At 42.1% G+C, this 24101-nt stretch overlaps 1 protein-coding gene and 1 long non-coding RNA gene across 2 annotated transcripts in view; one reads left to right on the forward strand and one right to left on the reverse strand.

The window, feature by feature from the left end:
- The window catches only part of b3gntl1 (UDP-GlcNAc:betaGal beta-1,3-N-acetylglucosaminyltransferase-like 1), a 338597-nt gene that overhangs the window by 81033 nt on the left and 233463 nt on the right, over window positions 1–24101 (reverse strand).
- Window positions 1–24101, forward strand: part of LOC140714583 (uncharacterized) — a 65747-nt gene that overhangs the window by 3515 nt on the left and 38131 nt on the right. The window contains exon 3 of the long non-coding RNA XR_012095934.1: window positions 5354–5540. This is a non-coding gene — a long non-coding RNA (uncharacterized lncRNA). The remainder of the gene's footprint in view (window positions 1–5353; window positions 5541–24101) is intronic.

Genomic DNA, 24101 nt, shown 5'->3' on the forward strand with positions numbered 1-24101 from the left:
CTGAGTTCCTCCAGCATTTTATGTGTGTTGCTTGGATTTCCAGCATCTGCAGATTTCCTCGTGTTTGTGATTTGACGATCCACCGATAATGCCACTTCCAAGGAATAATGGATCTGTATTCCAAGATCGCACTATTCTACTGCACTCCTCAGAGTCCGACTGCTCACTGTGTAAGTCCTACCCTGGTTCCCCCCCCACAAAGTGCAACACCTTACACTTCTCTACATTAAATTTCATCTGCCATTTTCAGTCCACTTTCCCTGCTGGTCCAGATTCAGCTGCAAGCTTTGATAGTCTTCCTCGCTGTCGACTAGACTCCAGTCTTCGTGTTATCTGCAAATTTACTGATCCAGTTTACCACATTATCATCTGGAGATCAATGATACAGATGACAAGCAATGGATCCAGCACCAATCCCTGTGGTACACCACTAGTCACAGGATTCCTGTTAGAGAGGCACTCTCTGTCATTTTGCCACAAAGCCAATGTCTAATCCAATTTACTACCTCATCTTGAATGCCAAGGGACTAGACCATCTTGCCTAACGTCCCATGGGGGTCCTTGACAAAGGCCTTGATAAAGTCCTTGTAGAGATCATCCACAGCCTTGTCTTCATCAATGTTCCTGGTAACTTCCTTGAAAAACTCTATGATTGGTTAGACACAACCTACCATGCACAAATCCATGTTTTCTATCCCTAATCAGTCACTGTCTATCCAACTACTTACAAATCCAGCTCCTTAGAATACCTTCCAATAATCTACCCACTATATTGATATCCAGCTCACCAGCCTTTAATTTCTTGTCTTATTCTTTCTTAAACAACAGAATCGTCCATTCCTCTGGCACCTAACCCATTGCCAAGGATGTTTCAAATATCTATAAGACCATAAGACCTGGGAGAAGAATTAGGCCATTTAGCCCGTAAAATCTGCTTTGCCATTCCATCATGGCTGATTTATTACACCTCTCAACCCATTTCCCTGCCTTCTCCTTGAAACCTTTGATGCCCTGATTAATCAAGAACCTGTCAACCTCCACCTTAAGTACACCCAATGACTTGCCCTGCACAGCCATCTGTAGCAAAGAATTCCACAGATTCACCACCTTCTGGCTAAAGAAATTTTCCCTAATCTTTTTTCTCTAAATGGACGCCTCTCAGTTCCGAGGCTGTTCTCAACTTTGCCACTAAAGGAAACATCCTCTCCACACCCACTCTATCTCAAACTTTCAATATTTGATAAGTTGAAATGAGATCCCCCCTCATTTTTCTAAACTCCAGCAAATACAGGTCTGGTGCCATTAAACGCACCTCATATGTTAACCCTTCCATTCCTGGGATCATTCTCACGAACCTTCTCTGGATCATTTCGGATGCGAGCACATCCTTTCTTAGATATGTGGCCCAAAACTGCTCACAATACTCTAATTGTGGTGTGACCAATGCCTCATAAAGCCTCAGCATTACATCCTTGCTTTTATATTCTAGTCCTCTCATAAATGAGGGCTAGGATTGCATTTGCCTTTCTTACCACTGTCTCAACCTGCAAGTTAACCTGTAGGAAGCCTGCACGAGGACTCCCAAATCCCACTGCATGTCTGAATTTGAATTTACTCCCCATTTACAAAGTCCTTGCCTTTTTTCCTTCAGCCAAAGTGCATGGCCATGCACTTCCCTAAATGAAATTCCCCCTCCCACTTTGCACATTCTCCCAATTTGTCGTAGTTTTTCTGCAGACACCCTGCTTCCTCATCGCGACCTGCACCTCCACCTATCTTTGTACGATCTACAAACTTGCAAATCATCCAAATCATTGACAAACAATGTGAACAGAAGCGGTCCCAACACAAACTCCTGCAGCACTCCACTCGTCACCGGCAGCCAACCAGAGAAGGTCCCCTTTATTCCCATTCTTTACCCCTTGCCAATCAGACAAGTACCTTTCCCTTAATACCACGGTCTCTTATTTTGTTAAGCTGCTTCGTGGGCAGCACCTTATCAATGGCCTTTTGGAAATTCAAACAAAAGCCTCTCCTTTGCTCTAAAAAGCCATCTCGCAGGCATTTTACAAATTCCCTCTGTTGAGATCCAGTACCAAACAAATTTTCCTAATCTTTCTGCATATTGAAATCCTCCATGATTATCGCAACGTTGTCCTTTTTACATACTTTTTCCCCATTATAATTGTAGCCCACATTCTGCCTACTATTCAGAAGCCTGTATATAACTCCCATCAGTTTTTTTTCCCTTGGAGTTTTTAACTCCATCCATCTACATCTTCCTAACCTATATCACCTCTTTCTAAGGATATGATTTCATCTTTTACCAACAAAGCCCCCCCCCCACCCCCTCACCCTCTCTGCCTACCTGGCTATCCTTTTGATACAGACGTGTATCCATGGATGGGAAGCTCCCAACTATGATCATCTTCCAGCCACAACTCAGAGATGACCATGAAATCTTACCTGCCATTCTCTAGCTGCACTAAAGATCAGCTATCTGATAGTGTATACTGCGTGCATTGAAATGTAACACCTTCAATCCTGCATCAACACCTTTCTTGATTTTGGTCCACTGTTATGCTTTAACTCACCCCAGTGACTGCAAATTTGCCCCATCTGTCTGTCCTTCCTCACAGTTTCACTACACACGGTATCTACTTGTACACCAACTGTCTCATCCAAAGATTTATCACTCCTGCTCCCATTCCCCCGCCAAATTAGTTTAAACACCCCCCAAACCAAAGGATACTGGCCCCCTTTGGTTTTGTTTGTAACCTGCCCTTTTTACACAGGTCATATATCCCCAGAAAAGATCCCAATGATCCAAAAATCTGAAACCCTGCCCCCTGCAACAGTTCTTCAGACAGACATTCATCTGCCAAATCATCCTATTCTTAACCTCATCTGTGTGTGGCATAGGCATTACTACGGTAGAGGTCCTGCTTTTCCGCTCTCTGCCTAACTCCCTACATTCTCTCTTCAGGACCTCTTCCTTTCCTTATCTTTGTTGTTGGTACCAATATGTACCATGATTTCCGGCTGTTCACCCTCCCCCTTTAGAATGCTGTGGACCTAATTCAAGACATCCCTGACCCTGTCACCTTGGAGGCAATTTACCATCTGGGTGTTTCTTTCACGTCCACAGAATCTGCGGTCTGTTCCTCTAATTACGGAATCCCCCTATCACTACTGCACTCCTGTTCTCTAACCCCCCCCCCCTTCTGAACCACAGAGAAGGCTCAGGACCAGAGACCTGGTCACTGTGGCTTCCCCCACAACTGTATCCGAAGTGGTATACTTATTATTGGGGGAATGGCCACAGGGCTACTCTGCACTGGCTGGCTATTCCCATTCCCTTTCCTGACTGTCACCTAGGGTCCTGCCTCCTGCAACTTGGAGTGACTCCCTCACTGTAGCTCCTATCTATCACCTCCTCATTCTCCCATATGAGCCCAAGGTCATCGAGCCTCAGCTCCATTTCCTTTATACGGTCTCGAAGGAGCGGCAGCTCAGTGCACTTTGTGTAGATTAGTTATCAGTGAAACTTGAAATCTCCCAAATTTCTCACGTCTCACACAAGGAACATAACACGACCTCTGGATCCATTCTCAGCGTACTAACTATGTGCTAACAGAGAGAAAAATAACTTCCTAGAAACTTTCTTACTTAGTTTCTTAGAGCCTCCACCTGTGCTTGCCCAAGCCCATTCTTGCCTAAGCCCGTTAAGCCAAAGCTGGAGAACTCTAACAACGCCCCACTCACACAATGGCCACTCCATATACACCTTTTTTTTTATTGGCCCCGCACTGGTTGCCACCCACCAAAAAAAAAGCTGAATGCACCCAATCTCTTTTTAAACCTTGCACTGTGTCACCAACGAACATACCCTTGCTTTGATTACCGGTCGCTGAGAAAAATGTTGAAAGCACCCAGCTGTCTTTAAACCTCGCGCTGCATCACCAACGAATGACGTCTCACGTTAATCATCACCTGCTGAAAGAACATATATCATTGCTAGGGCCCTTGCAGTTTCTGCACTAGGCTCCCACTGGGTCTGAAGAAACACCTTGTTAGGCCCTGCGGATTTATCCATCCTAATTTGTTTCAATATAGCAAACACCTCTTCCTCTGTAATCTGTATATGGTCCATGACCTCACCGCTGCTTTGCCTCACTTTCATAGTCTTTGTGTCTGTCTCCCGTGTAAATACAGATGCAAAAAATTCATTTAAGATCTCCTCTGTCTCTTTCACCTCCATGTATAGATGACCACTCTGATCTTTCAGAGGACAAGCTTTGTCCCATGCTATACCTTTGCTCTTAATATATCTGTCGAAGCTCTTGTGATTTTCTTCACCTTGTCTGCTAGAGTAACTTCATGTCTTCTTAAGTATTTTCTTGCATTTTTTATACTCTTCGAGTACCTCATTTATTCCTCTCTGCCTATACTTGCTATGCACCTCCTTTTTCTTAACCAGGGCTTCAAATTCTCTCAAAAACTAAGGTTCCCTAAACCTGTTGTCCTTGCCTTTTATTCTGACACCTGTGCGTGTTATGCTTTGTTGCAAGATGTATTTTTTCTCATAATTAATTTTTTTCTCCTTATTAGATTTTCAGTCTTTTTTCTGTGCGGTCTTGAAAAATGCTCAACCTCCCTAATCTACCACTAGACCTTGTCACTTTGTGTGCTCCAGTTTTTGATTTAACATTACCTTTCATTTTCTTTCTAAGCCTGGAATATTCATACTTCTCATGGAATCCCTAGTTCTAATTAAGAAAACTTTTTACTGAATGTTATGAATTTGCTGGTTAAATCTCTAACCATTACACATCCACAGACTTATCTCTTAGCCAACTTACTCAGTCAATTTTAGACAAATCTTCCTTCATATCTTTCTAACTGCCCTTATTTAATTTGAAAATATCAGATCTGGAGTTCAATCATGTTGTAGTTACAATTTTCCAGGAATTCTTAACCAGCAGATGTTTGAATCAGTTTTTCCTCATTACACATGACTAGGTCTAAAATAGCCTGTTCCTGGTTGGTTCTAAGAAACAGTTTCTGACGCAGTCCACAAAATGTGAGTCAACAAACTGCAGAAACAGCAAATCTAAAATAAAACTAGAAAACACTGGAAATACTCAACAGGTCAGGAAACATCTTCAGTTTCTATTTTAGCATTCCCAAATTCCTTTTCTATGATATCCTTGTCAGTTTGAATTGTCCAATCAACATGGACAATTTTGTTTGATGTGGGTGATCATGGTCTTTCCATGACCCTGATTGTCTTTGGGAAAGATTTCTACAGAACTTGTTTAACATTGGCTTCTTCTGGGTCATGTCTTTACAGGATGGGTGACCAAGCCGTCAGCAATACTCTTCAGAGATTGTCTGCTTGGAGTCAATGGTCGCATTACCAGGACTTGTGATATGCACCAGCTGCTCATACGACCATCCACCACCTGCTCCCATGGTTTCTTGTGGCCCTGATTGGGGGACTAAGCAGGTGCTACGCCTTGCCCAAGGGTGAGCTGCAGGTTAGTGGAGGGGAGAAGCGCCTTACACCTCCTTTAGTAGAGACATATCTCCAGCCCGCCATCATCAATCATTATCACCAATGCAAATTGGAGTTCTCTTCGTTCATGCTTTTTTTATATCTCCTTTGTCCTATTGAGAAACAACCCCTTGGGAGATTATTTACCTCTTTATTCCATGCCATCTTTCCAATGTTTTTCATTACCTTCACCCAACCAGTTCCACTTCACTATGCAATGCATCTGCAGTATGTCATTACTCAACACACCTTAACCTTCCTTGCTTAACAAGGCTTCCCTGTCATCTTTCTCTCTTTGACAATTCTTTTGGAACATTGAACAACCTGAATATTGAATCCAAGGTCTTTGTCTTCATGTAACAAGGTCTCTGTAATAACTAATACATATATGTTGCTATTTGTGTTATCAACTCTTTTTATCTCTCATATATCTTGCTGCAAATGCTCTATTTTTATCATTTTATTTACACCAGATTTATTTTGCTTCCTGTCACACTTTGATTTTCGTTTTCCCCTTATTTTCTTTCATTTCATTTTATTTATTAGACTTCCAATCATTAGAATCACACCCCAGAATCAGAATCAGGTTTAATATCACTGCCCTAAGTCATTAGATTTGTTGTTTGCAGTAGCAGTACATTGCAATATCATAATAATGAAAAACTATGAATTACAATAAGAAGACATACAATATACAAAAATTTTAAATAAAGTAAGTTGTGCAAAAAGAGAGGATAAAGATAGTGAGGTAGTGTTTGTTGATTCGTTACCCATTCAGAATTCTGTTGGGGGAGGGAAAAAGTTGTTCCTGAATCGTTAGGTGTATGCATTCAGGCTCCTGTAACTCCCCTTGATAGTAGCAATGAGAAGAGGGTGTATCCTGCGTGAAAGAGGTCTTTAATGATGAATGCTGCTCTTTTAAGATGTTACTTTTTGAAGGTGTTCTTGATGCTGGGAAGGCTAGTGCCCATGAAGGAGCTGGCCGAGTTTACAACTTTCTGCAGGTTTTTCAGTCCTGTGCGGTGCTCCGCATACCAGACATTGAAGCAACCATTTAGAATGCTCTCCATAGTACATCTGTAGAAAGCTGTGAGAGTTTCTGACAACATACCAAGTCTCTTTAAAATCCAAAAGAAATATAGCTGCTGTCCTGCCTTCTTTGTAATTGCATCAATATGTTGGGCCCAGGATAGATCTTCAGAGATGTTGACATCCAGGAACTTGAAACTGTTCACTCTTTCCACTTCTGATCTCTCAATGTGTTACCTTGTCTTCCCTTCCTGATCCACAATTAATTTCTTGTTCGTACTGACGTTGAGTACAAGGTTGTTGTTGTGACAAGACTCAACCAGCTGATCTATCTTGCTCTTGTACACCTCATCGCCACCTGAAATTCTGACAACAGTAGTTGTGTCATCAGCAAAATTATAGATGATGTTTGAGCTGTGTCTAGCCAGATAGTCATGGGTGTAGAGAGATTAGAACAGTGGACTAAGCACGCATCCTTCAGATGCACCAGTGTTGAATATCAGGAGGAGATGTTATTTCCGATCTGCACAGACTATGGTTTACAGGTGAGGGAGTCAAGGATCCAATTGCAGAGGGAAGTTCAGAGGCTCTGCTTTTAGAGCTTGTTTATTAGTACTGAGGGTATGATTGTGTTGAACGCTAACCTGCAATCAATAAACAGCAGCCAGACATAGGTATTACTATTATCCGGGCAATCCAAGGACAAGTGGAGAGCCAGTGAGAACATATCCACTATAGACCGATTGTGGTGATAGGGGAATTGTAGCGGGTCCAGGACCTTGCTTAGGCAGGAGTCAACACTAGCCATGACCAATCTTTCAAGGCACTTCGTCACAACAGATGTGAGCAATAATAGATAAGGCAACTCACCCAGCTTTTCTTGGGTACTGGTACGATTGTCCAGGTGGAAATCTCCAACTGCAGCAGTGACCGATTGAAGATGTCCTTGAAAACTCTTGCCAGTTGTTTGGCACAGGTCTTTAGAGCCCTACCAGGTACCTGATGCCCCATGAGTGTTCACCCTCCTGAAAGATGTTCTGACATCAGGCTCTGAGACAGAAATCACAGGGTCACCAGATGCTGCAGGGATATGCACAGGTGTAGTTGTATTTACCCTTTCAAAGCATGCATAAAAGGCACTCTCTTATGATGCTCATCTGGGAGTGACGCATCACATCCATTCATGAAGTTAGGTTTTGCTTAGTAGAAAATAATAGCATGAAAACTCTCTAACCTCAATCAAAATGTTTTCTTTCACTCTTAAAATAGCCTTCCATTGATCATACCTGACTCCTTGTATAGTTCCAGATCACTGGTTCTGAATACCACAAATCGATCCCTCAGCAGACTATGAATCTCCTGGTTCACCCATGGCTTCTGGTTTGAGCATGTCTAGTGTGTTCTTGAAGGCACACACACATCCACACAAGTCTTGAAGTCGGTGACAACTGGCGTATTCATTCAGATTCGAAGATGAATCCCTGAATATTGTCCAGAACACTGACTCAAAGCAGTCCTGTAACTGCTCCCTTGGTCATACCTTCTTGGTCCTCACCATTGGTGCTGTGCTCTTTAGTTCCTGCCTATACCGTGGGAGTAGAAGTATAGTCAGGCGATTGGACTTTCCAATGTATGGGCATGGTTAGCATTCTTGCTGGTGGTTAACAGTGGTCAAATGTGTTGGCTCCTCTGTTTCCATGGGTGATATGTTGCTGGTAGTTGTTCAGTGGCTTCTTCAAGCTGGCCTGGTGGAAATCCCCCACAATGATAGGGAAGGCATGAGGGTGTGCCATTTATGTGCCTGCTAATTACGATGCTTAGCTCCTCCACTGCCTGCCTGATATTGGCCTCATTTATAATGTACACTGCTATCAGGATGATGACAGAAAATTCCCTCAGCAGGTAAAAACGATGACATTTGACCTCTCGTTGTTCCAGGTCGGGTGATTAGGACTGAGCCAGAATGGCCACATTTGTGCATCACAGTAAGTTAATCATAATGCATACTCCACCTCCTCTGAGCTGCTCTGTTTTTGGGGAGAATGGTGAAGCCTTTGGGCTGCAGTGCTGCATCCAAAATGGCAGGCGTGAGCCATGTTTCCATGAAGTAAAGCACACAGCAGTCCCTGATATCCCACTGGTACAGCAATCTGGCTCTGAGGCCTTCAACTTTATTTTCCAGAGACTGTGCATTTGGCAGCAGGATAGTCGGGAGTAGGGGGTCTAAGTCCTCAGCATTTCAGTCATACCTGCAGGCAGGCCTGACTTCCACGCTTCCATTTTCTTAAAGGAGAACTGCACTCGCAAACCGACTCTGCAGTCCAGGATCTGTCAATTTTGAGTATTATTAACAACCCCCAACCCCACGCCTGCTCTCTCCAATTGATTTAGAGCCTGTCTACAACCCTATTTATGGAATTCCTCAGAACACTGGTCCCAGCCTGGTTCATCCCAACAGAACAATTCTCTCGTTGTCAGTACCAGCACCAGTGCCAATGAATTGGAACCCATTACTCCCACAGGACTGCAAGAATTGGCACAAGGACAAAGTATTTCCTGCTGTTTATTTCTTGCTAGAGGGAAGTTACTATCAAATAAACATAAACTGTGTGTGCTGGTTCACATGAGCAAGCAAAGATCAAATCCGTGCTTCCATTTGTGACATGTTGTAATAATGTTGGTGTCTTCAAGCATCCACTTTTATCTGTACATTGCATAGCTTAACTGGATATAACGTAATGGAAGAATTTGCATTTATATATCAACCTAGCATATTCCTCATGCATTCTCAGAAAGCCTCATATATAATGTTGTTATGATATACAGTTTAATGTGAAACACTTACAAGACCATAAGATATAGGAGCAGAATTAGGCCATTTGGCCAATCAAGTCTGCTCCACCATTTCATCAAGGCTGATCCAATTTTCCTCTCAGCCCCATCTCCTGCCTTCTCCCCAAATCCCTTCATGCCCTGACCAATCAAGAATCTATCAACCTCTGGCTTAAATACACATAAAGACTTGGCCTCCACAGCCTTCTGTGGCGAAGATTTCCACAGTTTCATCACTCTCTGGCTAAAGAAATTCCTCCTCATCTCTGTTCTAAAAGGACACCTGTCTATTCTGAGGCTGTGTGCTCAGGTCTTAGACTCTCCCACCATAGGAAACATCCTCTCCACATCCACTCTATAAAGGCCTTTCACAATTTGATCGGTTTCATTGAGGTCACCTCTCATTCTTATGAATTCTAGTGAATACCGGCTCAGAGCCATCAAATGCTCTTCATATGACAAGCCATTCAACCATGGAATCATTTTTGTGAACCTCCTTTGAATCCTCTCCAGTTTCAGCACATCATTTCTAAGAAAAGGGAACCAAACCTGCTCACAATACTCCAAGTGAGGCCTCACCAGAGCTTTATAAAGTTTCAATATTACATCCTTGCTTTTATATTCTAGTCCTCTTGAAATGAACGCTAACATTGCATTTGCCTTCCTCACCACAGACTCAACCTGCAAGTTAACCTTTAGGGAATACTGTACAAGGGCTCTGAAATCCCTTTGCACCTCAGTTTGTTTTTGGTATTTTCTCTCCATTTAGAAAATAGTATTGAGAAATATACCTGACATAATCACTATATATGCCTGAAATATAACCACTATGTACTAGCTATTTACTACACTATGTAATCACTCCTATGTACTGAATATTACTATGTATTATTTTACTAGACACATTTTGCTATGTATTGTTTCACTAGATACCTTGTATTCTCTTAGCTACATATTGTGGCAGTTAAAGAACACCTGTTTAGCTAGCAGCACTAGTTAGCTGAAATGCACTCCATGTATTATACTCAGCCTTTGTTTATTAAGAGATATCGGTGGCGGACAGGGTGGTACGAGCAGAAGATGTAATGTGAGGGAGGTTAAGGAGGCTGACTGAGAAACAACCGTGGCCAGGAATGAGGCCCAAGATGTGAACTGGAAAGAAATACTGGTGGCGCACCGAGAGCTAGGCAAGAGCGATTGATTAGTTAATGTATCGATGATATGCAACTAAAACTTGATTGGGTATGCTGATAAAACCGAAGTGTAACTGAGATAAGAAATTACTATAAAGAATGCTGTACACCGGAGCTCGGTGGGCTTTCGGTGACAAGTTCATTGATTGCCTCAGCCTTTGTTTGCAAATAAAGGTTTAAACTTCTCGAAGAATTGTCTGCGTCTCCTGGTCATTTCAAGTAGCCATGACAATAGTCAACCCTTTCATTTCTTCTACCAAAGCGCATAACCATATACTTCCTGGCACTGCATTCCATCTGCCATTTCTCCTATTCTGTCTAAGTCCTTGTGTTGCTTCTCTACTTCCTCAAAACTATCCTGCCCCTCCACCTATCTTCATATTGTCTGCAAATTTATCAACAAAGCCATCAATTCCATCATCTGTATCATTGAAAAATAACGTAAAGAGAATAGGTCCCAACACAGACCCCTGTGGAGCACCACTAATCACCAGCAGCTAGCCAGAAAAGGCTCCCTTTATTCCTGCTTTTTGCCTGCTGCCCATCAGCCACCGCCTTATCCATGCTAGAATCTTTCCTGTAATGCCACGGGGGCGTAGCTTGTTAAGCAGTCTCATGTGTGGCACCTTGTCAAAGGCCTTCTGAAAATCCAAGTACACATCAACCAAATCTCCTATGTACACAGGATGGTCCAATAAAAACAATTTACAGAACCAACTTCATCTGCCACTTCTTTTCATGGCACAGGCCACAGCAATTTATATTTATCAATTTATCAGTATTTTTATTTCAATCCCTTGGTAAATCTCATTTAATTATTTAGCATTTTTACATCTTCCTGACTTATGTGCTTGTTCACTGCCTTGCATGATCACCACTGTTATTATTTGAACTCTCCACACAGACCTTTCATTGTATTCTTTCCTCTTCATCTTAACCTTGCATCTACTGACTTGTTTGGCCTATAAAACTTTCCATTGTGATGCCTCTTCATTGATCTGAAATGCTAACTCAGTTTCTCTGTATCAATTCTTATTTTTACTGTTACATGTTGAGATGCTTGTTTTTCTACATAATTTGGTGTGGAATTTCCAAACTTAACTTGCATCCCCAGCACTGTTCCCTGCTGTGCTGAATGGTGCTTCTCCCACACTAAATTACTATATCCTGCAGTGACCAAGCTGTAATTTAACCTTTGAGTATAAATAACAAAGAACATTGGGAAAGAATATAAAGACTGAGGAGCAGCTAATAAAGAGATAAAATACAGAGGAATGCACATCACTAAAATGTCATTGGCTGAATCAAAGGTGGTGAATAGTAAGCATATAGGAGGGAGGTTGAAAATCTGGCTGAGTGGTGCCATAACAACAACCCCTTCCTCAATGTCAGCACGACCAAGGTGCTGATTATTGGCTTCAGGAGGGGGAAACCAGAGGTCCATCAGCCAGTCCTCATTGGGGGAATCAGAGGTGGAGGGGGTCAAAAGCTTTAAAATCCTTGTTGTAATCACTTCAGAGGACCGGTCCTGAGTCCAGCACATAAGTGTCATTACGAAGAAAGCACGACAGAGTCTCCATTTTCTTAGAAGTTTGCAAAGGTTTGGCATGTCATCCAAAACTTTGACAAAATTCTTTAGATGTGTGGTGCAGAGTAAACTGACTGGCTGCATCACAGTTTGGTATTTAAAATCAATGCCCTTGAATGGAAAAGCCTACAAAAAGTAGTGGATACAGCCCAGTCTATCACAGGTAAACCCCTCCCCTCTACTGAGCAGTGAGCTGTAGCAAGAAAGCAGCATCTAGCATCAAGGAGCCCCACCAATCAGGCCATGCTCTCTTCCCGCTGTTGCATCAGGAAGGAGATACGGGAGCCTCAGGATCCACAACACCAAGTTCAGGAACAGTTGTTACCCCTCAACCATCAGGCTCCTGAACCAGAGGGGATAACTTCACTCATCTTCACTCGCCCCATCACTGAACTGTTCCAAACCTATCACACACTTTCAAGGACTCTTCATTTTCCATTCTTGATATTTATTGTTTATTTTATTATTATTTCCACTTTTTCTTTCTTTTGTAATATGCACAGCTGTTGTCTTTTATGTGCTGGTTGTCTGCCCATCTTTCATGGATCTGTAGTCATGCAGTCCAAAGTTCCTCTCTGTAGTCTACTATTTCCTTCCTTTTATGCTGTATTACCTCACAAATATGGACGCGATCTTTCATTGATTCTTGCACTTACTGCGAATGCCCACAAGAAAATGAATATGGTGTCATACAGGTACATTGATAATAAATTTACTTTGAACTTTGAAAGGATGTTTAGAGAGAATCAGATAAATGGAAAAAAGGAGTAGGTAAAATATATCTGCATTTTAAAAGCCTGAATGGGGGTGGGTGGGCGATAAGAAATTAGAATTGATGGAGTTAGTTGTGCTGTGTGGTTTGTATTGAATGTATTGACTTCAAGAATGAGTGGATTCATATTGTAGGAGCAAAATAAATCATACATATTAAGAAATAGCAATGTAAATACAATCACAGGACAGTAACAGTTTGCTTAATCAATCTTAGCATATTTTAACTATTGCATAGCTATCCAAAGTTACTGTTAATTTTGCATACCAGGTTAACAAGTTCACTTTTCAGAATTGCAAGCGCTCTTTGAATATAACCTCTCCCTTGCTGATTAATCTACTGCTCCTTCCTATTTGTGGCAAAGCAATTGGCTGCAATCAGAAGTTTCCTGAGTACGGATATCTTCAGGCAACAGTATCAGGTTTTGCAGGTGAAACTAATGATTTCCAGACCCAGGACTGGTTAACTTTTCAACGGTTTCATAAATTCCGATTTTGATTCTAACCAGGTGGGCAAAGTCTGCAAAAGCAAGAGTCAAATACAGGTCCCCGACTGAAAAAAAAGAAGTGGTATCTTGTTTTTCATGCTGAAAATGCAGAAGAAAAGTCATGCTGATAGCTAAATCAGAAAGTTTTCAGTAACCGAGGTATTATTTAACATTTCAAAGTTGCACAAACTCTTGCAGTCTAATCAGTACTGCAAACATGAAGTGAGATAGCAATACAATCGGAAGTAAAATTGTAACATTGAGTTGAGTTACAATGGAGTCTTTATTGATACATTCACTGGTTACTTTTTTTCAATCCAACATGAGATTTGTCAGGACCGAATGATATTTGATGAAAATGGCAATTTGAAAGCTAACCTCACTTTCAATGTTACTTTATTCAATGCAGCAGATTGAATTAAATGTTTTTAATCAGCAACCACAGCATTTTCGGTGACCAATATCCATACAGATGTGATTCAATGAGTCAGAATATTTTCCATCATACATCTGCAGAAATGGGGCAAGTTTGAAGGCAAAACACAGCAGAAGGCCAAGGTTTGGGGCTCAAAGTATTTTTGCAATCAGAATGCTAACATACGAATTAGGAGCAGGAGGCACTCAGACCATGAGCCTGCTCTAACATTTAATAAAATCATATCTGATGTGAACTTCAATCACATTCCCATCTGTTACAGTGACCTTTCACCCTGCTGCTTATCAAAGATATATCTCAAAAATATTCAGACACTCTGCCCTTTGAGGAAGAGAGTTCCAAAGATTTATGATCCTCAGGATCTTAATGTTTAGATTCTATCTCTGAGGAGACATCCTTTCTACATCCTCCCTGGCAAAATCCCTGAAGACTTTGTATGTTTCAATCTAGACCATTCTCAATTGTAAACTCCAGCAAACCCAAGTTTGGCCTATCCCACCTCTCCTCAGAAGACAACCTCGCTATGCCAGATGTTCCCATATGTCTTCTTAGCCAACATAAAGGACTGGAAGTTTCACTGATCTGTTGTCATGCACTCCAAAGTTTCTTTTTGTAGCCTACTATTTCCTTCCTTTTACGGTGTTTACAAAGTATTACCCCACAAATACAGGGCTAAATTCCCGTCGCTGCCTTCTGACAACCTGATTTGTCCATTGACTAGGTTTGCCACCTCACCATTTGCCATATGGCTGACTTTTGTACTGTCTGTAAACTCAAATGCAAACCTTTAATTTAAAGCTAAATCAATGAGCAGAGTCATAAAAAATGTTCTCACATGAAAAGTAAGCAGACTACTTCAGTCACAAACACACCCATCAACTAGTAATGAGTCATTTTCTCTGATATCAATTGGGACTTTGCCTTTTGGATTGTTTTGCCATGTGGGGCCTTGTCATCATAGAGTCAAGCAGTACAGAAAAAAAAAGCCCCTCAGTCGGTCACATCCCTGCCAATTATCACAGTCCTATCTAGGCTGATCCCATTTACTGGCACTCGATCTACAGCTGTGCTTGGCAGGATGCTTCTTAAAAGTTGTGAGAGCACCTGCTTTCACCTCCCATCGATGCAGTATTTTCCAGATTCCAGCCTCCGGGTGAAAATGTTCTTCAGAGCTCCTTAAATCTCTTTCCCCTAAACCTATATATTCTAGATGTTGAAATCCTTGCTATCAGGAAGAGTTTCCCATGAATCACCCTAGAGACGCTCCTCATAATTTGTATACAGGTTTCCTTTAACCTTCCTCTGCACCAAGGGTGGCTAACATAGAATAACCAGTCTCTCTTCATAACTGAGATGCTCCTTCACATATAACATCCTCTGCACACTCTCCAGTCCAATTTCATGTTTCCTATAGTCTGGCAACCAGAACTGCATACAAGCTTCAATAAGCCCATAAGACATAGGAGCAGAATTAGGCCATCTGACCCACTGCTCCAACAGATGATTATGGCTGATTTATTTTCCCTCTCAAACATATTCTTCTGCCTTCTCCCCATAAATTTTAATGCCCTTACTAATAAAGAACCTACCAACCAGCAACTTAAATATACAAAATGAGTTAGCCTGGGATGTCTGGACTGTCTTACGCAGAGAGGTTAGAGAGACTGGGCTTGTACACGCTGGAATTAAGGAGATTGAGAGGGGATCTGATTGAAACATATAAGATTATTAAGGGATTGGACAAGATAGAGGCAGGAAATATGTTCCAGATGCTGGGAGGGTCCAGTACCAGAGGGCATGGTTTGAGAATAAGGGGTAGGTCATTTAGGACAGAGTTAAGGAAAAACTTCTTCTCCCAGAGAGTTGTGGGGGTCTGGAATGCACTGCCTCAGAAGGTAGTGGAGGCCAATTCTCTGGATGCTTTCAAGAAGGAGCTAGATAGGTATCTTATGGATAGGGGAATCAAGGGATATGGGGACAAGGCAGGAATCGGGTATTGATAGTAGATGATCAGCCATGATCTCAAAATGGTGGTGCAGGCTCGAAGGGCTGAATGATCTACTTCTGCACCTATTGTCTATTGTCTACAGCTGTCAGAGGCAATGAATTCCACAGATTCACCACCCTCTGGTTAAAGATACTACACCTCCTCTGTCATCTATTCTGAGGATGTATCCTCTGTCCTAGACTCTCCAAGTCCACTCAATCGAGGCCCTTCAAATTTTATTTCAAAGCTATCCCCATCTCATTCTTCTAAACTGCAGAGAGTCCTGGCCTAGAACCATCAAACATTCCTCATACATTAACCCTTCTGTTCCCTGGATCACTTTCATAAAATTCCAATGCCAGCACACCCTTTCTTAGATATGGGACCCAAAATTCCTCACAATTCTGCAAAAGTGGTCTGACCAACAGCCTATAAAATTGCAACATTGCGTCCTTGTTTTCTATCTAGTCCTCTGGAAATGAATACTAACAATGCATCTGTCTTCCTTCCTACTGACCCAACCTGCAAGTAAACCTTCAATGAATCCTGCACTAGGACTCCCAAGTCCTTTTGCATCTCTGATTTCTGAATTCACTCCCCATTTACAAAATAGTCCATGCATTTATTTCTACTACCAAAGTGCATGACCAGACACTTGCTGACACATAATATTCCATCTGCCATTTCTTTGCCTATTCTTCTAAACTGCCTAAGTCTTTCTGCAGACAGATTCCTTAACACTATCCGCCACTCCAACTATTTTTATATCATCTGCAAACTTGGCCACAAAGCTACCAATTCCATCGTCCAGATCATTAATGCACAATGTGAAAAGTAATGGATGCAATACAGACCACTGTGGAACACCACTAGTCACCTGAGCCAAACAGAAAAGGCCCCCTTTACCCTATTCGTTGCCTCCTGCCAGTCAACCAATCTTCTGTCCATGCTGATATCTTTCCTGTAATACAATGAGCTCCTATCTTATTTAGTAGCCTCATGAGCAGCACCTTGTCTAGGGCCTTTTGAAAACTCAAGTAAACAACATCCACTGACTCTCCTTTGTCTATCCGGCCCCAAATTCCAACAAGTTTGTCAGGCAAAATTTCCCCTTAAGTAAACCATTGCTGACTTTGGCCTACTTTATCCTGTGCCTCCAAAAACCCTGAAATCTCATCCTTAATAATAAATTCTAACATCTTGACAACCACTGGTCAGGTTACAGGCCTGTAATTTCCTGTCTTTTGCCTCCCTCCCTTCTTAAAGAGTGGAGTGACATTTCCAGTCCTTCGAACCATTTCAAAATCTAGTAATTCATGAAAGATCATTACTAATGACTTCACAATTTCTTCAGCTAACTCTTTCAGAACTCTGAGGTGCTGTCCATCTGATCCAGCGAAGACTGAAACAAAATAGTCATTCAGTTTATCCACTACTTCTTTGTTCTCCATTACTACCTTTCCAGTGTCATTTTGTAGCGGTCCACAATCGGTTCTTGCCACTCTTTATGACTCTGTAAAGCTTTCAATATCCTTTTTCATATTATTGGCTACCAAAGCTTCATATTTTATGTTTTCTTTCCCAATTTGTTTTTAGTTGCTTCTGTTGGTTTCTAAAGGCTTCCCAATCTTCTAGCTTCCCACTATGTTTTGCTATATTGTATACCTTCTCTTTTGCTTTATTGCAGTCCTTGACTTCCCTTGTCAGCCATGGTGTCCTCATCCTCCCTTTAGAATGTTTCTTCTTCTTTGGGATGACCTGATGCAACATCTTTGGAATTACTCCCAGAAATTCCACTGCTGCTACTGTTATTCCTGCTAGTGTCCGCTTCCAATGAAGTTTGGCCATTTCCTCTTTTGTGCCTCTGTAGTTATCTTTAACGCAACTGTACTACCAATACATCCCATTTCAGTTTCTTCCTCCGATTTTAGCTTCTCAAACTGAAGGGATTTCTATCCTGTTATGATCACTGCCTCCTAAGGTCCCTAATCAAATCTGGTTCATTACATAACACCCTGTCCAAATTGCCTTTTACCTATTGGGCTAAACCACAAGCTTCTCTAAAAAGCTGGCTCATAGGCTCTCTACAAATTCCTTCTCTTACAATCCAGCACCAACCTGGTTTTCCCAATCTACCTACATCTTGAAGTCCCCCATGACCACCATAACATTGCTCTTTTTTCCCCCATGCCTTTTCTACTTCCAATTTGTATCCCACATCTTGGCCTGTACATAGCTCTCATCAGTATCTTTCTACCCTTGCAGTTTCTCAACTCTATTCATAAGGATTCTACATCTTCTGATCCTATATCGTTTCTTTCTAAGAATTCGATTTCATTTTTTTTACCACCCCACCCTTTTTTGCTTATCTGTCTGTCCTTTCAATATGATGTATATCTTTGGATGTTAAGCTTCTAGTTGTAGTCTCCTTTCAACCGCAATGCTTCATCAAACATGACTCATCATCACAGTCATCATATCTGTCCTATTTAGTATAGTGTGTGAATTCAAATATAACACCTTCAGCCCTGTATTCACCAACCTTTTTTTCAATTTTGTCTTCATGTTGCCTGAATTTAAACTCTTCTCTCTTTCTAAACTTTTTGTCCTTTTTTTGTTATTCTGGAGACTTCAGTAACCTCTCCTGCACTCTCCTTCCCTTTTACTTTATCCATACTTTTCAAAGCTGTTGAAGCCTCCACCCCACCCCCCTCTATTTAGTTTAAAACCCTATCCACAACCCTCGTTGTGCGACTCGCCAGGATTGGATTTTGGCATGGTTCAGGAGGAGCATGGGCTCATTGAAAGAGCTCTCTCCTCCACCAATACTGGTGTCAACGTCCCACGAGTTCAAACCCACTTCTCCCACACAAATCTCTGAGCCACATATTTAGCTTACTGATTATACTAACCTTGTGCCAATTTGCATGATCCAAAAATCATCACAATTTTTGGTTCTGTGTTTTAACTTAGTCCCTAGCTGGTCAAATTCCCTCAGCAGAAACTCTTTCCTTGTCCTTCCTACATCACTGATATCCGCATGGAGCATGGCAACACTCAAAATTCTTCTGCAGGTCAGATGAAGTGTCTGGAAGCCCAGCACTAACCAGACAATACAGCCTTTGGGACTCTCAACCCTTGTGACAGACAGTTGTATCTATTCCCAGTTACAACTACATTTCTCTTCTCTCCCCCCTTTTGAATAGCTCCCTGAACCACAGTGTCATGGTTTATAATCGCTATAACCCCACTCTATCCTCACAGGGAGCAACTAACTCAGACTTTTTGGGCAAGTTCAAAGGTCATGGCTCCTCCAATACTACCTTTAGGAAGCCCCTACCTGCCTTATTTTCAGTCACATCCTCTTGTCCCTGAATTTGCAGAAGATGATCTAATGGGTGAGGATCTATATACTACTAAAACTCTCATGCTCTGCTTGTCTGTTTGTGACCTCCAATTAGCGCAAATGGTGCATTACAGCAGCACTATTTTTGGCTAAATCCACTTAAAGTGCGCTAACTTACAGAATGCTTGCAAAGTTCAGGGTTGTACATTCATATAAAATTGCTCACTCGCCAAAATCAACAGCCCCGCTTTCACCTAAGAGCTGATGTCAGCCATGATGGAAACCGTGTCACCACACCACAGCACATGCGCACGGCCAGCCTCAGAAGCGACTCGCGATGCTCACAGCAGCGACACCAACTGGAGCAAAAGGGCAGGGCAGCTCTATTTCAAGTGGTCACATTCTGCTAATCACCATCAGCATGTGCAGGATTGGGACAAATGTAACTGCCACCCATCAGTAAGAGATCATTAAATCTTATTGTCATGACGTACTTCGAGACACCCATCAAGCCCTTTGCTGCAGCCAAAGGACAGCGGTGATTATATCATGTCCATTTGCCAACCACATCATCAAGAATAACCAGCATCCTGGAGGCTTTGGTGTTACTGCTTCGAATCTTCTATCCAGCATTAGAGTAAAAAAATATGGTCAGCCTAATTATGCCATGTGGAAAGAGAAGGGGACATTATGGTTAAGAGATGACGCCAAATGTTGACAGGAAGTGGCAAGGAGAGGGAGCGAACAAGAATCGGAGGAGGCCAGGGCCGCACGACTCCAGGATCAAACAGTCAGGACAAAAAAGATGAGAGAAGAAGAGACAACAACAGGCACAGGAGGAGGAGAGAGGAAGAGACAAAGGAGCTGAGAAATGCACGTCTCCAGGATCAGACACAAACAGCAAACAGCAGGAGAGATGAAGACAAGGCGGATGAAAGGACTGCACGTCTCCAGAATGACAACGAGGGGCACAACGGTGGCAGATCCACCAGAAATGATGCCTTCAGAAGTGTCCTGCGTTAAACGAGGGAGGAGCTATATTTGCCTTGCTACGCGTTGTTCTTCTTTAATAAACTGACGTTTTCTTCTTCAATTTCCAAAGCAAAGTGATACCAATAGCATTCAGGAAAATATAATGATCATTCTGGTCACATCAGACTGCACTACCCTTCTCTCAAAGGATGCCCCAATGGGTCACCCCGTTGTCTAGTTCCTTCTGAAAAAACAGTGTCCAGGTAACTCTCCCACTCCCTGATGCATCGCATTGCCTGATGCCATCTGATCAATAAATTATGTGGTTAGACCATAACCTCTTTGCCCTTATAACCTATATCCCAGCTACTGATGGCAAGAATGCTGTGTGCCTTCTTCACCAGCTGATTGACCTGGACTTGTACACTGATGTCTGTTCCCCAGTACTCCCTAAATCCTTATCCATCACTGCATATGTCCTACAATTATTAGTCTTCCTAAAGTGCAACACCTTCCACTTTTAGAATTAAATTGCAAACGCCAATTGATCAATAATATCCTGCAGTTTGCAACTATCTATCAACAACACTAGAAATTTTCTTGGCGTTTGCAAATGTACTAATATTCCAGATTGTGAGTTACATTTAGTTAGTTTCACTTTTAGTGTGGGAGCTCCAACTCGGACTGCTTGGTACTGTTTTTTTTAGGTACTTTTGCAGTGAGCCGCCAGCAGCTGGACAAAGATGCTCTCCAACCAGTAATGATATGCTGCCAGGTCAAACTTAGTGTTACAAAATATTCCAAATCAGTGGCCAAAAATGTAATTAACTTTCTGAAGAGAAAGTAAGGCCTTGCTGCTTCTCTTTCTCATCTGGGTTGAATCTGCCTATTACTAGTTGCCTAGTGGCATATACCTCTGGCTCCCAATTCCTCTGTCAACTTACCAACCAACCCTTCCACCTCCAGTTCCATCAGTAACCTGCCAGCCTCTCCCTCATACAGCTAGATACTGGCAATCTCTCCCCCTCTCAGTTCTGATGCAGAATCTCAACTCAAAATCTAAACACCCACCTTTTGTACCCAGCAACATGACCTCAACCAACTGAGTTCTTCCAGCATTCTGCTTTTGTCCCAGATTCCAACATCTTGGCTACAACCCGTACTCTTTTGAATTAGTGATGGAGAGGAGGTCACTAAACAAACTGTTATCCATTATGGACAATCTGGCACATCCTCTCCATGACTAAGCAGAGGAGCACCCTTTCGAACAGACTCATTCAGCTTTGCTGTCACAAGGATCGTTACAGAAAATCTTTCCTACCACATGCAATAAGCATTTTCAACCGTTTACCTCTCAGGACAATACACATTATTGTACTGTTTTATTATTTTGTACATTAATATTGCACAGTATTGCAAATTATTGCACATTGGTTATTCCATACTTTATTATTAGTTAAGTCTGCACACTGCTAACTGTGTTTTTAATGTTGCTGCTGTAACAAAAGAATGTTCTACTTGAGATCAATAAAGTATTTATTACAATTATCTGCAGTATTTTTGGCTTTCTACCTATTTTGTGACCCTACCTTGTACTTCCTCAGCAAATATTATAAGGAACAAAGGCAATATCTTTAAACTGAAGAATTAATTGGAGAATTTGATTGCTCCCCTTTGTTCGCAGTTAGAACTATAAGATCATTTTACAAATGCATTTGTAGCTGCAAGGGTTAAAATGCTGCACCTTCTCCAGAATAAAAAGAGGAACTCCGATGTGCTTTCAGAAAAAAAATGAACGACTGCCTTCCTGCATGGGAGGTGGAAGTTAAAAGGAAAGTGGTGCGATGCAAAATCTGGCAGTCGGCGAGACAACTTCCTGCTCCGTCCATCATCTTGGAAAGAATCAGTGGAGAGTACAGATTCCCGTCGATTAGAGTACGGCTGCCTTTGTTGCATCTCACTACTTTCTGGAAGTAAAATCAGCCTCTGCTATATTCGAACAGGATTGAAGCCTGTTTCACACTTGGGCACGCATGCTGGTTAACAGACCAAGTCAATAGACAATAGACAATAGATGCAGAAGTAGTCCATTCGGCCCTTCGAGCCTGCACCGCCATTCTGAGATTATGGCTGATCATCTACTATCAATACCCAGTTCCTGCCTTGTCCCCATATCCCTTGATTCCCCTATCCATAAGATACCTATCTAGCTCCTTCTTGAAAGCATCCAGAGAATTGGCCTCCAGAGAATTACCTTCCGAGGCAGTGCATTCCAGACCCCCACAACTCTCTGGGAGAAGAAGTTTTTCCTTAACTCTGTCCTAAATGACCTACCCCTTATTCTTAAACCATGCCCTCTGGTACTGGACTCTCCCAGCATCTGGAACATATTTCCTGCCTCTATCTTGTCCAATCCCTTAATAATCTTATATGTTTCAATCAGATCCCATCTCAATCTCCTTAATTCCAGCGTGTACAAGCCCAGTCTCTCTAACCTCTCTGCGTAAGACAGTCCGGACATCCCAGGGATTAACCTCGTGAATCTACGCTGCACTTCCTCTATAGCCAGGATGTCCTTCCTTAACCCTGGAGACCAAAGCTGTACACAGTACTCCAGGTGTGGTCTCACCAGGGCCCTGTACAAATGCAAAAGGATTTCCTTGCTCTTGTACTCAATTCCCTTTGTAATAAAGGCCAACATTCCATTAGCCTTCTTCACCGCTTGCTGCACTTGCTCATTCACCTTCAGTGACTGATGAACAAGGACTCCGAGATCTCTTTGTATTTCTCCCTTACCTAACTTTACACCGTTCAGATAATAATCTGCCTTCCTGTTCTTACTCCCAAAGTGGATAACCTCACACTTATTCACATTAAATGTCATCTGCCAAGTATCTGCCCACTCACTCAGCCTATCCAAGTCACCCTGAATTCTCCTAACATCCTCATCACATGTCACACTGGCACCCAGCTTAGTATCATCAGCAAACTTGCTGATGTTATTCTCAGTGGCCTCCCCTTGCTACAGATTTCAGAAGTGTCTCTCATAGACTAATCCACAATCCGAGCCATGTAGAACATTGAGCAGTGCAGTATAGAAACAGGTCCTTTGGCCCACAGTGTATGTGCCATTCAGATTGACATTAATAATTAAGGACCTGATAACTTGCTTGGATGCGATTTTCAATTTCAATGTTATTGGAGTAGACTTTGCTTCTTTGTCAAAGTAGCAAGTTTCACGCCACAATCTGCATGAGTAATAATTAACTAATTACTTTTAAGCGCAGAACCTGAAATTATTATTAAAGCTGGTTTATTGCCAAATGTTCTGTGTTTACCAAGGCAGAAACCAGGCGTGAAGAAGGTCTGCTACATTAGTGTTTGAGCCAGTGCGAAGGAAACTCAGCAAATACATTCGGGAAATGCTCTTTAACATCATCGTTCAATTTTGCTCCTCGATGGCAGAAATGTGATCAAAATCCGGAATTTGGTCCTTAGCAAGCTAGGAATTCAGCAGCCTTGGAAGATGGACGAGCAATATAACCATGTCCCATTTACAGACTGCAGCACAAATCCACCTCAGATTTAGTTACAGCCACATCTGACTCATCAATGCTTTATTTGTGGACAATGACTGGTGAAAGTGAGGCCACGATGATGAAAACTCCAGGAATTCTTCTAACATGAGATGTCATGTCTATGTGAACAAGAAAAATTCAACAAGTGATAGTGTGTTTTCAATGTCACAGGCACGCCTAAAGGTTGCGTGCTTAGCCCCCTGCTCTACCTTGTATGCACACATAACTATGTGGCTAGGCACAGCTCGAATGCCATCTTCAAATTCACCAATCACACTGTTCTTACTGGATGAATCACAGGCAGTGATGCCACAAAAGCTTCTT

Source organism: Hemitrygon akajei, chromosome 22, assembly GCF_048418815.1.
Source record: "Hemitrygon akajei chromosome 22, sHemAka1.3, whole genome shotgun sequence".
NCBI classification, from domain to species: domain Eukaryota; kingdom Metazoa; phylum Chordata; class Chondrichthyes; order Myliobatiformes; family Dasyatidae; genus Hemitrygon; species Hemitrygon akajei.